This window comes from Colius striatus, chromosome 2 (genome assembly GCF_028858725.1).
Source record: "Colius striatus isolate bColStr4 chromosome 2, bColStr4.1.hap1, whole genome shotgun sequence".
Taxonomy (NCBI): Eukaryota; Metazoa; Chordata; class Aves; order Coliiformes; family Coliidae; genus Colius; species Colius striatus.
In genome coordinates, this window is record NC_084760.1 from 1,873,082 (window position 1) to 1,888,774 (window position 15,693).

Consider the following 15,693-nt stretch of genomic DNA (forward strand, 5'->3'; position numbering starts at 1 on the left):
ACCCCATGCACCAGCACAGGCTGGGGGTTGAACTGCTGGAGAGCAGCTCTGCAGAGAGACCTGGGAGTGCTGGTGGATAATAACCAAGAAGCCAATGGCAGCCTGGGGGCAGCAAGAAGAGTGTGGGCAGCAGGTCAAGGGAGGTTCTGCTCTTGCTCTCCTCTGCCCTGGTGAGGCCTCATCTGGAGTCCTGTGTCCAGTTCTGGGCTCCTCAGCTCCAGAGGGACAGGGAAGTGCTGGAGAGAGGCCAGCACAGGGCCACCAAGATGATCAGGGGACTGGAGCATCTTTCATAGGAGGAAAGGCTGTGGGACCTGGGGCTGTTTAGTCTGGAGAAGAGGAGACTGAGGGGGATCTTATTAACATTTATAAATATCTAAAGGGTGGGTGTCAGGAGGTTGGGACATCCCTCTTTTCTGTATTAGCTAGCAACAGGACAAGGGGTGATGGGATGAAGCTGGAACACAAAAAGTTCCACTTAAATATAAGAAAACTATAAATATAAGAAAAACTATTTTACTGTTTCAGGTGAGGGAGCCCTGGCCCAGGCTGCCCAGAGAGGGTGTGGAGGCTCCTTCCTTGGAGGTCTTCAAGACCCACCTGGACACATTCCTGTGTGACCTGATCTAGGTGACCCTGCTTCTGCAGGGGGGTTGCACTGGATGATCTCTAAAGGTCCCCTCAACCCTTCCATTCTATGATTCGATGATCTCTGAGAGCCAGAAGATTTTTCAACTGTTTTATAAGACGGGCAACATTTAGCAGAAAAATATTTCTGCACAAGTGTGAAGCCTGCCTGGAAGTTTTTACTCAGGTAAGTGAGATGTTTACATCTGCCCAGCAGAAACTCACAATGTGATTATGGTGTGCTCTGTGGAATACAAACCACACACAGGGAACTGTTGTGAGAGGCTTCCCCAAAGCTCTGGAACTCATTTGCCTTCCTCTAATGGTTTGAGTATACACAGAAAGGCAACAAAGAAACACAGATGGATTCTTAACATCTTTACCCCCGAGTAACACACTCAGGATAGTAGACCACAAGATGATAGTGACCTAGGTAACAGCAGCTAATGAACTTTTGGCAGGGAGAAAACCAAAGAGATGAGCCTTGGATCTATATGGTAAATGGGGCCATTGGCAGCTTCTGCCAACCAGCTTAGCTAGGAAGTAAGAATTAGAGAATGAGGTGGTGTTTGGAGGAACACGTCCCTGGATGCTTGAACCCCTGTGGATGGCTGAGCTTGAAGTGGAGCCAACTCAGAGAGAGCCAGCTGCCCTTGGGCTGCCATCCTCTTGCCTAGCTAGAGCAAGCACCACTCTTATGGGCGACCCCTCTGCTGGCTTCTCTGACCATAAACATCTTGGTCAGTGTGTATGTCAACACCTTGACACTGCTGAAGATGGGAGGGCACATGCCAGTGACTAAACACCTTTCTGAGGCCTAGAGAGGCATCCTGAGAGGTTCCTCTCATGAAGGCCCACTCCAGGTGGCAGATTGGGTGGCAGGCAGGGATGAAGCTGCTGGAAGGGTGCTTGTGGCTCTGGAGAGGAAGGAGGCATTGCAGGAATGTGTGTCACACCTGATATGGACTTGGGTAAGGGCAAGGGTAAGGCTGTTGCTGGGTATCAGTGGTCAGAATGCCTCTCCACACCACTTGGGGATTTTCTTTCATGGCCAATCCCTCTCTGCCCTGCAGCATGTCTTCCTTCTGACTAATCTTCCTCATTCTCTCGTGCATATTCCCTTTATCAGCTCATTCTTGCTCTGTTCAATTATCACCACACACAACTTTAGCTACAAAATGTTGCCAGATGTTTTCTGTGAGTACTTTTTCAGGTTTTCATTACCTTTGTTACCATGCAGAGGGATTACATGAACGTTTGATAAAGTTGCAGGAGTAATATTCTCCCAGATAGTCACAGTTGGAAAGGATTTCAGTGAATATTTGTAGAAAACAGTTATCTAATTGTTTAACATCGTTATTTACATCACACATCTGCTTTTTATTATGGGGTCAAGTATGAGAGCTTTCTGGTGTTATTTATGCATCCTGATGGAGAAATTCACCTTTCTGTGATGACAGATCATTAAAACTGTTTACCAGATGAGCTACAAGCAAAGGTTAATAATTTAATTATGAAATATAACTAAATACAAGTGTCCTTTATTTGGAAAGCTTCCTTTGATTTATTCTACTGCAGTTTAAGCATATTGCTTGTATAATCCATCAGAGATACAGAAGCCAGACTGATGCTTTTTGCAGCAGAGTTTCCTGCACTTGAAGAACTGTCACATCGTGTCTCCAGAGTCTTTTCTAAACTAAACAACCTAAATTAATGTACTCTTTTCTATGGCACACTTCCACAGATGTCTTCTCATGAATGTGTATAAATATACATGCATATATACACATACTTTACAAAGAATCACAATAAAACAACATCTCTGAAATTAAAGGTTTCTTTTAATATACCCAAACCTTATAGTATGTTACTAAAATGCTGTAGTTGCCATCTTTCATCTCAAAAAGAGTGACAGGCAATCCTGTAATGTTAAAAGGCTATAAATGTTAAATGCCTTGCTCAAAACTGATTACCTGGACTCTTCAGAATATAAGTATATGAAGCACATACTCATGCAAGTGATGCTGTTTCAAATGGTGAGCAATTCTCGTACCACAGAAGAAGTGGAATGCTTCTCAAAACCTCCCCCACTCTTACTGTCACATTTACTCCTCACCATTAACTGAGCAAGTCAAAAGAGAAACAAATTAAGTTAAATTGTTGTCATAGTCATTTATTATGTTTGTTGATAGAATTCTCACCCAGCTATTGTTTAACATTGTTGAAGTTAAACAATTGCTAACATAACTAGGGCCATGAAGTGCTCTTTTTCAGACAAATAATAGGATGGGCTCACTTGTGTAACCTCAGATTTCCCTCTTGACTTTTGCCTTGGCCAGCAGGATTTGCAAGATAGGTCTTATATGCCATATTTCATCCTAACATGACTGGCCAAGACAGCTTAACCTGCAAGAACTTCTAATGATCCCTTTGTAATCCAATATTCAGCCTAGCGCAAGACAACTCATATTTGATAATCAAATAAGGCTAAAATGGCACAGATCTTCAATACTCATGGTTGCATATAATTTGTCTTTCACTAGGAATACTCTGTTGGCTGGATAGTTGGTGCCATGCAAAACAGAAAGGTTGTGTGCTCCTTGATAAGGACATAGGAGCTCAAAAGAGATTGTTTCACTTATGTCCTTTAGAAGACCCTTTAGCATATTACCTTCCATCATGTCAGGAAATACAGATAAATAATCAAACTATCTGTTCATTACACACACTTTTTTCCATTATTATATTTTTTCCAGTGTGAAATAAGAGCTGGAGATTTCATTTCACTCTTTCCATGTGAAACATCTCTGAGGATGGTATCTGACAGAAGCGCATCTGACTTGTATATTTATATTACACTTGGATGCATTCCCTCTATCTTCCTGTAAAGAATGGAGTTGCAGCTGTCGAGGCTTGAAATCTTGTAAATAAATTGTGTGGTCTGAAGCACCTAGCACACCTTCTCTTGCCAAAAGAACAGCTTATTGCGCTGCCACAAATAGATCAAACATCTCTGGAGAGGACATAGGTTTTCCTAAATGCTTGGAAGGTTTTTTTCCCCTCACTCTCTGCCTTACTTCTTCCCACTACCAGTAATATATTATACAGGAAAAAGCAACCCACAACCACCAAAAAACCTGGATAATTGAACTCTGCTGTAACTCCAGGCTTTTGCAGGTCATACTCCTGTGGTATTTTTGTATCTATTAGGGAATCATAGAATAGTAGGGGCTGGAAGGGACCTTTAGAGACCATCCAGTCCAACCCCTCTGCAGAAGCAGGTAAATGCAACAGAGATATTTCTGTGTGATCTATGCTTAATGCTCTGATATTCATTTGAGGTACACTTGCAAGTTGTTCTTAATGACTGCAAGAGCCATGAGTTCTGGTAACCAAGCCTTTGCTACAGGAGCATGCACTATAGGGTATGTAGGGCATACTTAAAAAGGAAAAAACAGTGAAGAGGGGCATTTTAGAATTTATTTTGCTTCTGGGGGAACATATTTATCTTAAAAGCATTAAAAATAACAACTGGCAAGTAAAAACAACAGTGGCAAAGTGAACAGAGCACCTTAGGACATGGATAGAGATTCTATTGAAATTCAACAGTGTAAAGAAAAAAATCCTCCTTAGCTAAGTCTGATCACTTTGAATTTGTCACTGTGAGTGAAGATCTAAGGCAAAACTTGTTTCTAAATTTGCCTCTGTCCTACCAAGACCCAGTCAAACACAAGGGCTGTTCGCATTAACATGATCAAAACAAGTACCCCAGGACCTAGAATTAGTTATCTCTAGTCCCCATCACAAACTACTTTTCCTTAGGGTTAGCTGATCTCTAAAGGTCCCTTCCAACCCCTTCCATTCTATGATTCCATGATTATATACAATACATAGCTCACAGCACTGACAATGACCTACATAATCAATCATAACCGCTTCCATTTTTGTTATCTTCCCCATATAAGGAAGAAAGAAGGTTTTGCTTTCTCTTGGCTTTGTGTGAAGATCACTGAAATCCATGGAAGGCTCCTGCTGACTTCAGCTGGAGCAGAAGTGGCTCCTAGGGAGCGATGTTTGACATCAGAATAGCTTCATGCTATACTAAAAGACAGAACTAGGTCTCACTGATCCTGGTGTTGCTTCTGTGGCAGAATCACTCCCCACTTTAGGCCTCCTGCCAACCCTCCTCAATAGAAAGGCAGAGGCAGGGTGTGGGAATGACTCCTAAGGAGTCCCTTCAGCAAATATGTTGCAAAAACATCATTGGGCTGTAAATGTCCCCTTGAATCAGAGTATCTCCAGAGACCCAGCAGAGCTGGAGGAAGCAGAGAGTGGGTGGATAGGCAGAAGAAGGAACATGCAAAATGTTGTGAAAAGATCTAAATGCTTCTGTTTCTTCCATGAGCATGAGATATATGGGATGATGTGCTTTCTGAGGTCTGTGTGTGAGGTGTTTAAGTACTGCAACAAACAAAAGACACAGCTTTTTGCTTTGCCCTTTAGGTTTTCAGTTAAAACCGTGACTTGTACATGAACCTCAATGCACTTGTAGAAATACTTTGCTTGCTATTAGTCTTAGCTACCAGTCTTACCACAGTAAGGCTTCTGGTATGGAATAGAAGCTCCCATTCCATTTTTGTCTGCTTTTAACTTTTTTAGTATTTACTTCTCCGTGCTGCTGTTTAAATTTTCGGTCCTGGAGAGCTGACTTCATACTATTTATAGAGGCTTCCTGCATTCAAATGTTGAGAAAGCTGAGATTTATGGCACTGAAGGAGGTTAGATTAAAAAAAACCCCTCACCCTTCGTTCAGGAAAGGGAAAAACATTCCACTTTGGTTAAAAAAAGTACTTGCAAACTTCTTAGTGATTTACTTTCCCTCCTTTTTCTTGTTTTGAATAATCTACCTGATTGATGTAATTGCATTCTCTTTGAGAAAACCTGAGCTTCCATTTGCTCAGGAGAGCCTTAGTGAGTGTCAGAGGAAAATCAAGGAATTATTTTGCACTGCACATACTGCAGATGGCAGGTGCCAGAGCTGGAGAGTTGTCTCCAAACTCCTCTCTTTTTGTTTTTGCTTTGGTCTATAGACTACCACATAGGAAAACTATAACTTTGGACCTGCAGTTTTAAACATTCCCTCACTGCTCATCAGCACTAAGACTGTAATGCAGAGGTACCAGATAAAACCTTTGATATGTGGAGAGAATAAATGCATGGAAGCAGAGGCTTCAGGGGGAGATGTGGTGTGATCCAGCGGGAGCTGAAGCTAACGTGTGAGCCAAAACCTGAAGTGGGAAAAAGGATTTTAGTCTAATATGAAGCTCTAGTTTCATATTAAGGTGTTAGAAAAAAAGGGATTAATTTGGAGTCAGCTGAAAGAAGAGCTAAATGTTTAGTATACTGTGTTCTCCAGGACATAAAATACAGCTCTGGCCTAGTAAGGTCCAGTGTTCCCCTGTAGTCAGCACAATGCTCACTAACATGTGTCTATTCTAACTTGTCTACACAGAGAAAGAAAAGCTGCTAATAATATCAAGTAGTTCATTATCTCAAATGCCACAGGAATGTATTAAGGGTCTCAAGAATGAAATCCATTTGTACAACCATTAGCATTGATGCACTGTGTGCCAAGGATTTAAACTGCAGGAGTTTGTAGTTTGCTCTTTAAAAGGTTACAAATAGTCTCTGTTAGAAGTGTTCACATGTTAAATAGCCGTCATATGCTATGATATATCATATCAGTATGGATCCTTCTTTGATTATATCCCCTGTGTATGTTTCATGATACAGAATGAAACTAGAGTGTTTATGTTTCTTTGGTGCAACAGACCCATTGCTATTTGATGCAGTGCATGCTTCATCCTTCAACAGCAATGAAGCAAATTAAGGAGGTCATTGTCTCCAAGACCCCTCTGCTGTAGAAGCTGGATGTCATAGCAGTATCCTGGAGAACAAGCCTCTGGCTGCCATGAATTTCCTTTGAAACAGGCTTTTCCTTTTCCCTCCTTGCTCAGTACACAAACACACATGCACACATTCACAGAGAGGCATTGTTTCCCTGTCCTCTCACAGTTATATGAGGCAGGCAGGCAGAGACAAGCAGGATTGCTCAGGGAATGAAGGCAGTGAATCCAGAGCACTGAGACAGAGGAGGCAGAGCCTTAAAAAGGCTGTGCCTAAAGTGTCTGCCTATAGCCTGATGTAAATATTCATCATTCAAAAATAGGACTGAAATAAATGATAGCTGGGATCTGAATATAGATGATGGTATAGAGCAGGTTCCTTCTCTAAGCAGAATATGAAAACAATAAAATCCGCCTCACGTTCTTGTTAGCAATTGTGACATTCTCAAATACAGCAGTGGAGAACAATGTAAGAGAGCCCATGGCTTCACAAGAGGATACTTCTGCTGTATGGAAGGTGAAGCTGTACACTTAATAGAAGAACAATGTGAAATCTGAACAGCTGTCACTTAATTGCACACGATTTATAGAGACTTTGGAAAGAGCACTTGGTCCTGTGAAGAGAATAACATGAGAAATGTGTAAATGATTATACAGGGAGAATTTTTTCAGTCTAATACTGATCACAAAGTATGAAACCACAGTGAAAAATGGATGTTTCTTACTTTTCTATTGGAAGTCTGTCTTTTCTCTTTTGATACAATGCCAAATGCTGTGGCAAGGCCCTGTGGAAACGGAAGTCTTCTGTCTCTTGTCTCCTCACCTCTTCTTTCATTGCTCTGATTGTACAAAAGGAACTTCTAAAGTGGGAATAGATTTTGAAAATGATTATGGCCTCAAGTTGCTTATATCTTTATTTTTGTCATGTTTGAAATAATTACAGAGAGAGCAATAACAGAACTGTAGGCTAGTCTAGTTTACAAAGTTATCCTCATCATGCTATTGAAGCCAGATTGGCTCAGAACTCTTTGTACCTATGTCTCATAATATGTGCCCTCGTGGGCAAGAAGCCAGTGGCAGCCTGGGATGCATCAAGAGTGTGGGCAGCAGGTCAAGGGAGATTCTTCTCTCTCTCAACTTTGCCATATCTGGTGAGGCCTCATCTGGAGTCCTGTGTCCAGTTCTGGGCTCCTCAGCTCAAGAGGGACAGGGAAGTGCTGAAGAGAGGCCAGCACAGGGCCACCAAGGTGATCAGGGGAATGGAGCATCTTCCTGATGAGGAAAGGCTGCAGCAACTGGGGCTGTTTAGTCTGAAGAAGAGGAGACTGAGGGGGGATCTTATTAACATTTACATCTAAAGGGTGGGTGTCAGGAGGTTGGGACATCCCTCTTTTCTATAGTAGCCAGCAACAGGACAAGGGGTGATGGGATGAAGCTGGAACACAAAAAGTTCCACTGAAACATAAGAAAAACCTATTTCAGTGTTTGAGTGAGGGAGCCCTGGCCCAGGCTGCCCAGGGAGGGTGTGGAGGCTCCTTCCTTGGAGGTCTTGAAGACACACCTGGACACGTTCCTGTGTGACCTGATCTAGGTGACCCTGCTTCTGCAGGGGGGTTGGACTGGATGATATCTAAAGGTCCCTTCCACCCCTATCATTCTGTGATTCTATGATTCTAATGTGTTAAATAACTCATACACCTCTCAGAGAAATCTGTGTTTATGTCAGGGTCCCTAGAGGGAAAAACATTTCAAAGTTACTGTGGGATTATAAAACCTTGAATATTTAACACTCCTTACAATCATTCCTGATATAAAAAGTGAGGGGAATATGGTTTTCATTACGCATCCCTGAGAAGTTCAGGAATGGTAGATTGAATCAAGTTTTCCTCTCTGCTTCAGAGCTGCTTTAAAAGGAAACAAGCAGTAGCTGTTAATGCTTTATGTTTATATTTACTATCCTAAAATGTTCTACTATGATACTATTTCAGAGCTTTCTTAAAGAAACACTTACAGAACACCCAAATTGCTCCTGATAGCACACAAATTTTAACTTAAGTAAAATAAAGAATGAGCCTCAAAGATTGTCTTGGGAAATTCCTGTGAGCCTTCACAGTGCATCCACTGTGCCCCATTCCCTGAACCTGCTCCACACCTTTAAAATAAAGAAAATGCACTTTAAAATGATTGCTTCACACATTTCAGCATTGTTTTCTCCCATAGAGGATTTTAACCAGCAAGGCTGAATTAGAGATGTTTGTTATTATACAGGAACCAAGTTTTCTCACACGACGAGTTCAATTGGCTTCAGCATCTCCCATACGGTGTGTTCCATGTAGTTGTTTAATGGTTACTGAGATGAAATGTGCCTGAATTCCCCAACCCACATTTGAGGCCTGGGATTTGACATGATGAAGATGATTCAGATTAACCTGCACTTTTTAAGATGGGGAGATAATGATTTTGATAAACAGTAGTGTAACCTGTGTGTGAAAAATGACCATTCCAAGTCCTTCCTCAGCAGAAATCTGCAAAAAATCAAGATAAAGATTAGGAAAGCCCTATGGAAGCTTTAGAGCTTGGAATAACTTTAAATCACACTAGTCCAGATGTCACAATTTTATCCCAGTTTTAGTTAGTGTTCAGTCCTCCCCAGAAGTGCTCTAGGGTGAAGAATTTAAAGTCAATTCTAATGCACTGCCTTTTTTTCCTTTGGGGAAATGTGGGTTCCTCTGGAAAACTGGGTTTGCAAACACAGAGTGTGGTAAGGTGTCTCATCTGAGATTCACATTCTGTTGCAAAATGGATGGAAGCAGCATTACACTTGCAGTACCTTCCTCTCAAGCCATCCCCTGAGCATGCTTTGATACAGCAGAAAATGTCAGCTAGTAAGATTTACTATGTAAATCTCTACTTACCAACAAACCATTCCAGAAGCAGTTTCCAAGTGAATGAAAGTAGAATGGTTAATGTATGTATGAAGAGTTTCTTTTGCTGTGCTGCTGTATCTTTTGGAGGGGAATCACGCTACTGATAACTGGGGAAGGTAATGATGGTCAAGACCAAGCTTTCCCACTTTTCTGCTTCAACAGTTATTCAGTGCCATGATCACATTGGTGTAGAAATAAGTAATACATGTGTCTGTCTGACTGAGGGAATATATTTTGGCCCCTTGAAACAGCTGTCTGAAATAGACTTGATTTTGTGACAGGATTCATCTGAATGGCTACGTGTACAGCTTTAGGACTCCAGCAAGTGAAGCTTGATTGTAACAAAGAAAGAAGGAGGCTCCAGATGTTGACTCCTTAAATGTCACAGCTATTTAGACAACTACCTCTTCATGGCATCACAGAGTAACTGAGAATGGAAGCAACCCTAGAAAACCTCTATTCAGACTCCCTGACCACGGTAAGTTGATCCCTGAGGTCAACTCTCAGATTGTTCAGGGGTTTATTTAAACATTTCCAAGGTCAAAGACTGCACAGCCTCACTGGGCAGTCTACTCCAATACTTGCTGCCCTCATAGTGAAAAGCTTCTTTTTCTATTTTGAGCCTCCACGTCTCAACTTGTGTCTATCTCTCATTTCAAGAAGTTTGCATGTAACTGAAGAACCTTCCTCAATGTTCTTGATAGCCTTTTGACAGTAGGTGCTGGTGGGTTTTGTTAGGTCCCCTCAGAGCTGTCTGCTTGCTGAACTAGCCCAGCTCCCTCAGTCTGTCTTCACAAAGCAAGTGTTTCAGCCCTCAACTGTCTCAGTAGACTTATGCTGAACTCATTCTGATTAGTGCCATGGTTTAAGCCCATCTGGAAACAAAGCAACCCACAGCTGCTCACTCACTCATTCCCCCAGGAATGGGATGGAAAGAGAAAAGATAACAAAGGGCTTCATGGGTTGAGATAAGGACAAAGAAGGGTCATTCATCAATTATGGTCTTGAGCAAAACAGACTCAACCTGGGGAAGAAAACAGAATCAATTTCATCTGTCACCAATCCAAACTTGAGAATGATGATAAGAAATACAACCATAGCTTCAAAAACACCTTCCCTTCACCCTTCTTCTCTTCCTGGACTCAACTCTGCTCCCCTTTCTGTACTTTCCCCCTCCAGCATTGCAGAGAACCAGTTCATCCCAAACTGTCACCGCTTCCTGCTCAGGAGAAGCCTCCTCACATTCTTCCCATGCTCCAGTGTGGGATTCCTCCCAGGTCATGCCTGCCATGAACCTTTCCAACATGAGCCCTTCTCAGAGACTGTAACTCCTCACAAACTCATCCAGCGTGGGTTCCTTCCATGGCACTGCAGTCTTTCAGAAGCATTCTGCTCTGACACCACCTTCCCACAGTCACAGCATCCTTCAGGCACAGCCAGCTGCTCTGGTGTGGGGTCCTGCATGAGCTGCCAGCAGATCTCAGCTCCACTGTTACCCTCCACAGGTTGCAGGGAGATAGCCTGACATCTCACCATGGGGTGGAGGAGCAGTTTTGCTCTAGTACACCTTTTCTCTCCCCTCCTTACTGATCTTGGTGTCTATGTGATTGTTTCTCTTTCATTCCACTACCTCTCCTTCTACCTTCTCTTTCCCCTGCAGCTTTTCCTCCTTCTTGAATAGTGATTGCTGAGGCACCTGATTGGTTTGTCCTTGGCCAGAAGTGGATCTGACATGGAGCTGGAGAAATCTCAAGCAACTTCTTATTGTGCTTACACTAATACAGCCCTGGACTGTGTTTGCCCTCTTTGCTTCTGTGCCTCACTCCTGGCTCATGCACAGCTTATTGTTACCCTCCTAGCAGATGTCAAAGACATTGAAGTCCCTCAAAAGAGCTTGTGTCAGTGATGCAGCTGTTTCTTGAGGTGTTTGAAGTAGGCTTCATCCAATTCCTTACACTATTCAGCTGGTATCTAACAAGCTCTGATTGTGATATCATCTTTACTAGCCTTTCCTCTGATCCTGACCCATGAGCTCTCTGCCAACCTGTTTTCAATTCCACGAGAGGTCTTTATATACCCAAGCTGCTCCTTCCCATAAAAGACACACTCACATCCTCATCTCCTACAGCTGTTGTTCGTTGCTTTTGGTTGTCATAGTACCCCAGCTATGTAAGTCATCTCACCAGCTCTCAGTTTTTCTGGTGATCCCCCAGTTCTGTGACTTCATGAGGAGTTCTGGTTCCTCCTGCCTGTTGCCCAGACTGCAGACAACTACATACAGAGATTTAAGGTGGGTTTCCTTTCAAGGTTTTGGATCATTCTGAGGTCTTTTTTGCACGTCTCTGCTCTTTGCTTTCCATCTGCACCCATTGTTTCCTCATTAACTGTGGATTTACTCCAAGTTTCAGTGTAACAGAGTGTGCCTCCTCAATGCACTAAAATATTCAGGGTGTATTTTGTGCTCAGAATACAAAAAAACTCCTTCAGCTGTCTAAATTGCTTAGTGGCAATTAGGTGCCCTTTATATCTGGCAGCATCTGTGCTAATGCAATCAAAGGCTGGACAGTAATATCTTAACCAATTACATTTAGGCATTCCATTGTGCCTTCAGAGATATGAGCCACTGTCATGCTGCCTGTGGTCTTCGTGAGTTATTAATGTCAACTGGAAAATCCTTATGTTTCAATGTTCCCTCTTTTTAATTTATTACTGTGAGGGATGGAAAAGAGTCAATGGTGAAAATAAAATGATAGAAGGAAATAAATTATTCACACATGAACATTAAATGGGGCAAAACGAGAGAGAACACAGAATGATTTGTGTAAAGACAGAAAACAAATCTAGGTAAACCTGCTTCTGCAGGGGGGTTGGACTAGGTGATCAGTAAAGGTCCCTTCTAACCTCTACCATTCTATGAAGTCTCAATATTCAGTACATGGTATTTTCTCTGTTTCTCATAGGATATAGAAGCAGTACATGGGGAAAAGGCAAGTGGTTGCCAATATTTAATACAAGGGTTGGAAAGGGCTAAAATAACAGCATTCTACGACCTCTTACAGTAGCAACCTTCAGTTAACTATTCACCTTCAAATACTTCATCCAAGTGACAGAAATTATATTAACAAAGTGCTTTAGTCTCTTGGATCAACTCTGAAGTTCGTGCTCATTCATACAGTCAATGAGAGCTCGGTTAACTCGGTAGTTAGATGGCTGGAACAGTTACTACCACCAATGGCAATATAAATGAATACTATTCCTGCTAGGTGCATGTTACTTAAAGTGTTATAGCAATGTCTTAAATATACTGTAGATAAAGATATTCTCAGGAGAGACTGGGGATCTGCTGGAGAGAGGGCCACCAAGATGATCAGGGGACTGGAGCATCTTTCATACGAGGAAAGGCTGCAGGACCTGGGGCTGTTTAGTCTGGAGAAGAGGAGACTGAGGGGGGATCTTATGAACATTTATAAATATCTAAAGGGTGGGTGTCAGGAGGTTGGGACAGCACTTTTTTTCCTGTTGTATCCAGTTGATAGGACAAGGGGTGATGGGATGAAGCTGGAACACAAAAAGTTCCATTGAAACATAAGGAAAACCTATGTCAGTGCTGAGGTGAGGGAGCCCTGGCCCAGGCTGCCCAGGGAGGGTGTGGAGGCTCCTTCTTGGGAGGTTTCAAAACCCACCTGGACACGTTCCTGTGTGACCTATCTTGGCAAGGGATTGGACTGGGTGATCTCGAAAGCTCCCTTCCAACTCCCACCTCACTGTGATTCTATGATTCTGTGTGATTGATACTTTCAGATGTCTCTTCCACAATAAAAGAGCACACAACAGCACAATTGTGGAAGCACTATCTACCTGACTTTCCTTCCAAAATACCTCTTTAAAAATCATACACCAGGAAAAAGAAATCTTTCAGGCTCCTCTCCATACTTACCTGCCCTAATCTTCTCACTGATTCCCTCCATTTGACTACAGTCTTAATACCATCACTGGCAAAAGTGGTTTTCTTTTCCTCATTCTCTCCAAGGTCTCTCTTAACCCTAGTGCCTTTGAACTAATTTCCAGCTCTGCATGTATTCTTTCCCCAGAGTTAAGCTTTTTCCTGCATTTTTTTAGCCTCCAAAGAGATTCAGTCCTGTACAACAGTGACTCTTTTTGCAGTATGTTTCCTCTTGAGCTGATATAGTCAGTCTTTTTCTTATCCCATTCCCTGTTACAGATATAAGGATATTTTATTCTCTCCTGTAAGCTACAATCATTTATCAGAATACCAGGCTGGAAGAGATCTCAAGGATCACCTGATTCAGCCTTTCTTGGCATCTTAAGCCCTTAGTATTCCTTTTAACTACAACATTTTTACTCCTCACAAACCATCATAGAATCTTGGAATGGTAGGGGTTGGAAGGGACCTTTAGAGCTCATCCAGTCCAATCCCCCTGCAGAAGCAGGGTCACCTAGATCAGGTCACACAGGAACGTGTCCAGGTGGGTCTTGAAGACCTCCAAGGAAGGAGCCTCCACGACCCCACTGGGAAAATACATTTATAGTCATACTGTTACTACATTTATTCCTATTACATTTAATCATAAGTGAAGATTTCCTCCTCCTTCACAACTAACTTCTCATACTCAGGTCCTATGTGGCTTAATATGTGATTGACATAAAATCATCATTGAATCATCAAATCCCTTTTCTTATGCAAAGGAAAGAATCTCAGGAAAGGTCACAGTCAATGTGCAGTTGCAACTGCTTTAAAATTCATTCAGTAATGATTAACTAATCTGGTGAAAACGCATCTGGATTCATTATTTCATCCTTATATAAGAAAACCTTTCTAATATCTCTGGTGTTCCTTGAATGAATCTTACCTTTACTGAAGGCTGATGATGTGGTGTCAGCAATACACACCTTTACCTCTTTGCAGTTAGTGTATCAGCAATCAATAGACCTGCCAATACCTAACAGAAGACTGTACCTTAGAAAAAACAAGATTTTGTTTCTCTGTTTCAGGTTTCTATATGCTTTACCAACTCTGAAAGCAAGGGCTTGTGATGTTTAAAGGTTTATCTAAGGCTTGAAGATGAGATTCACGATTACTAATTCCATTCTTTATGATAAGATGCTCACTGGGAGGATAAAATAAACCATTGAAAGTTCAAGTGTAAGTTTAATGCATTTCACTTCAAATAGCTGTAAAAACTGCTATTTCATCAGTCTTCTTTTATATGAAGTAGCATCTGTTATCCCTTGTCCTGTCACTGGATGTGATGGAAAAAAAGTGCTGCCCCAATCCCTACCATTCTATGATCCTGTACTGTAGGGCACATACAATGTTTATATGATCTTTTCTACTTTATGGTTATTAAAAAGGGCAGAAACAAAAAAGTAAATCTTTTCTCTGTAGAAAGGAGATCTAACATTTAAGTTACTATCTCATTAGAGGTAGTTGGTAGAATTCTCACTGTTGTTTTAGAAATCTCCTAGTGGAGCTCCATATTTTTTTCCATTCAGAATAAAAGTATTGGTTTTCTTTCTAATCTACACCTGAATTTCCATGAATGAAATTATTTCCTGTTACCATTTTGAAATATACCAGAAATTGATCATGTGGGGTGCTGGTGAGGAACAGACTGTTGAGCTCGGTCTGAAGTCCATGTATTTTATCTTTCAAATGCTCATTTATGCTTTATTTCTCACCATGGCAATGTGCTTTCAGGTAAGGTTTAGAATTCCAGTTTTCATGACTCAATTCTTGCATCTGTCATCTCCTTGAATCATCAAAAATCATGATTAAATCAATCCCACATACTTCACATCCATTTCAGCATCAAGTGCAACACACATTTCATAAAGCCCCTTAATTTATGTGCTGAATATTTCTGACTTTAGCACTAACGATTCTGTTACCTTTTTTTGGTCCTTTTTCACTGGCTTGATACTTCTGGAATGAAGACTTTGTTCTCTGTAGTACCCTGGTGTTTCACATATTCCTGGATATTTCTTCACTTGCCACTTTTAGTAGCAAATCCTCCACTTTTTTTTAACCCATTTGCCTCTGCCTGCAGATTTCTTGCTCTCATCAGCTTTGAAAGTGAAAGATTTTAACTAAAGTAAGATTATACTGTTTTCTGCCTTGTATATTTTCATGTTCCTAGAATTCTGCTCTACACTTTGGGAACAGTGTGTAAGGAATCTATTATAGAGGACAAAGGTGTGCTGCCATATATGAA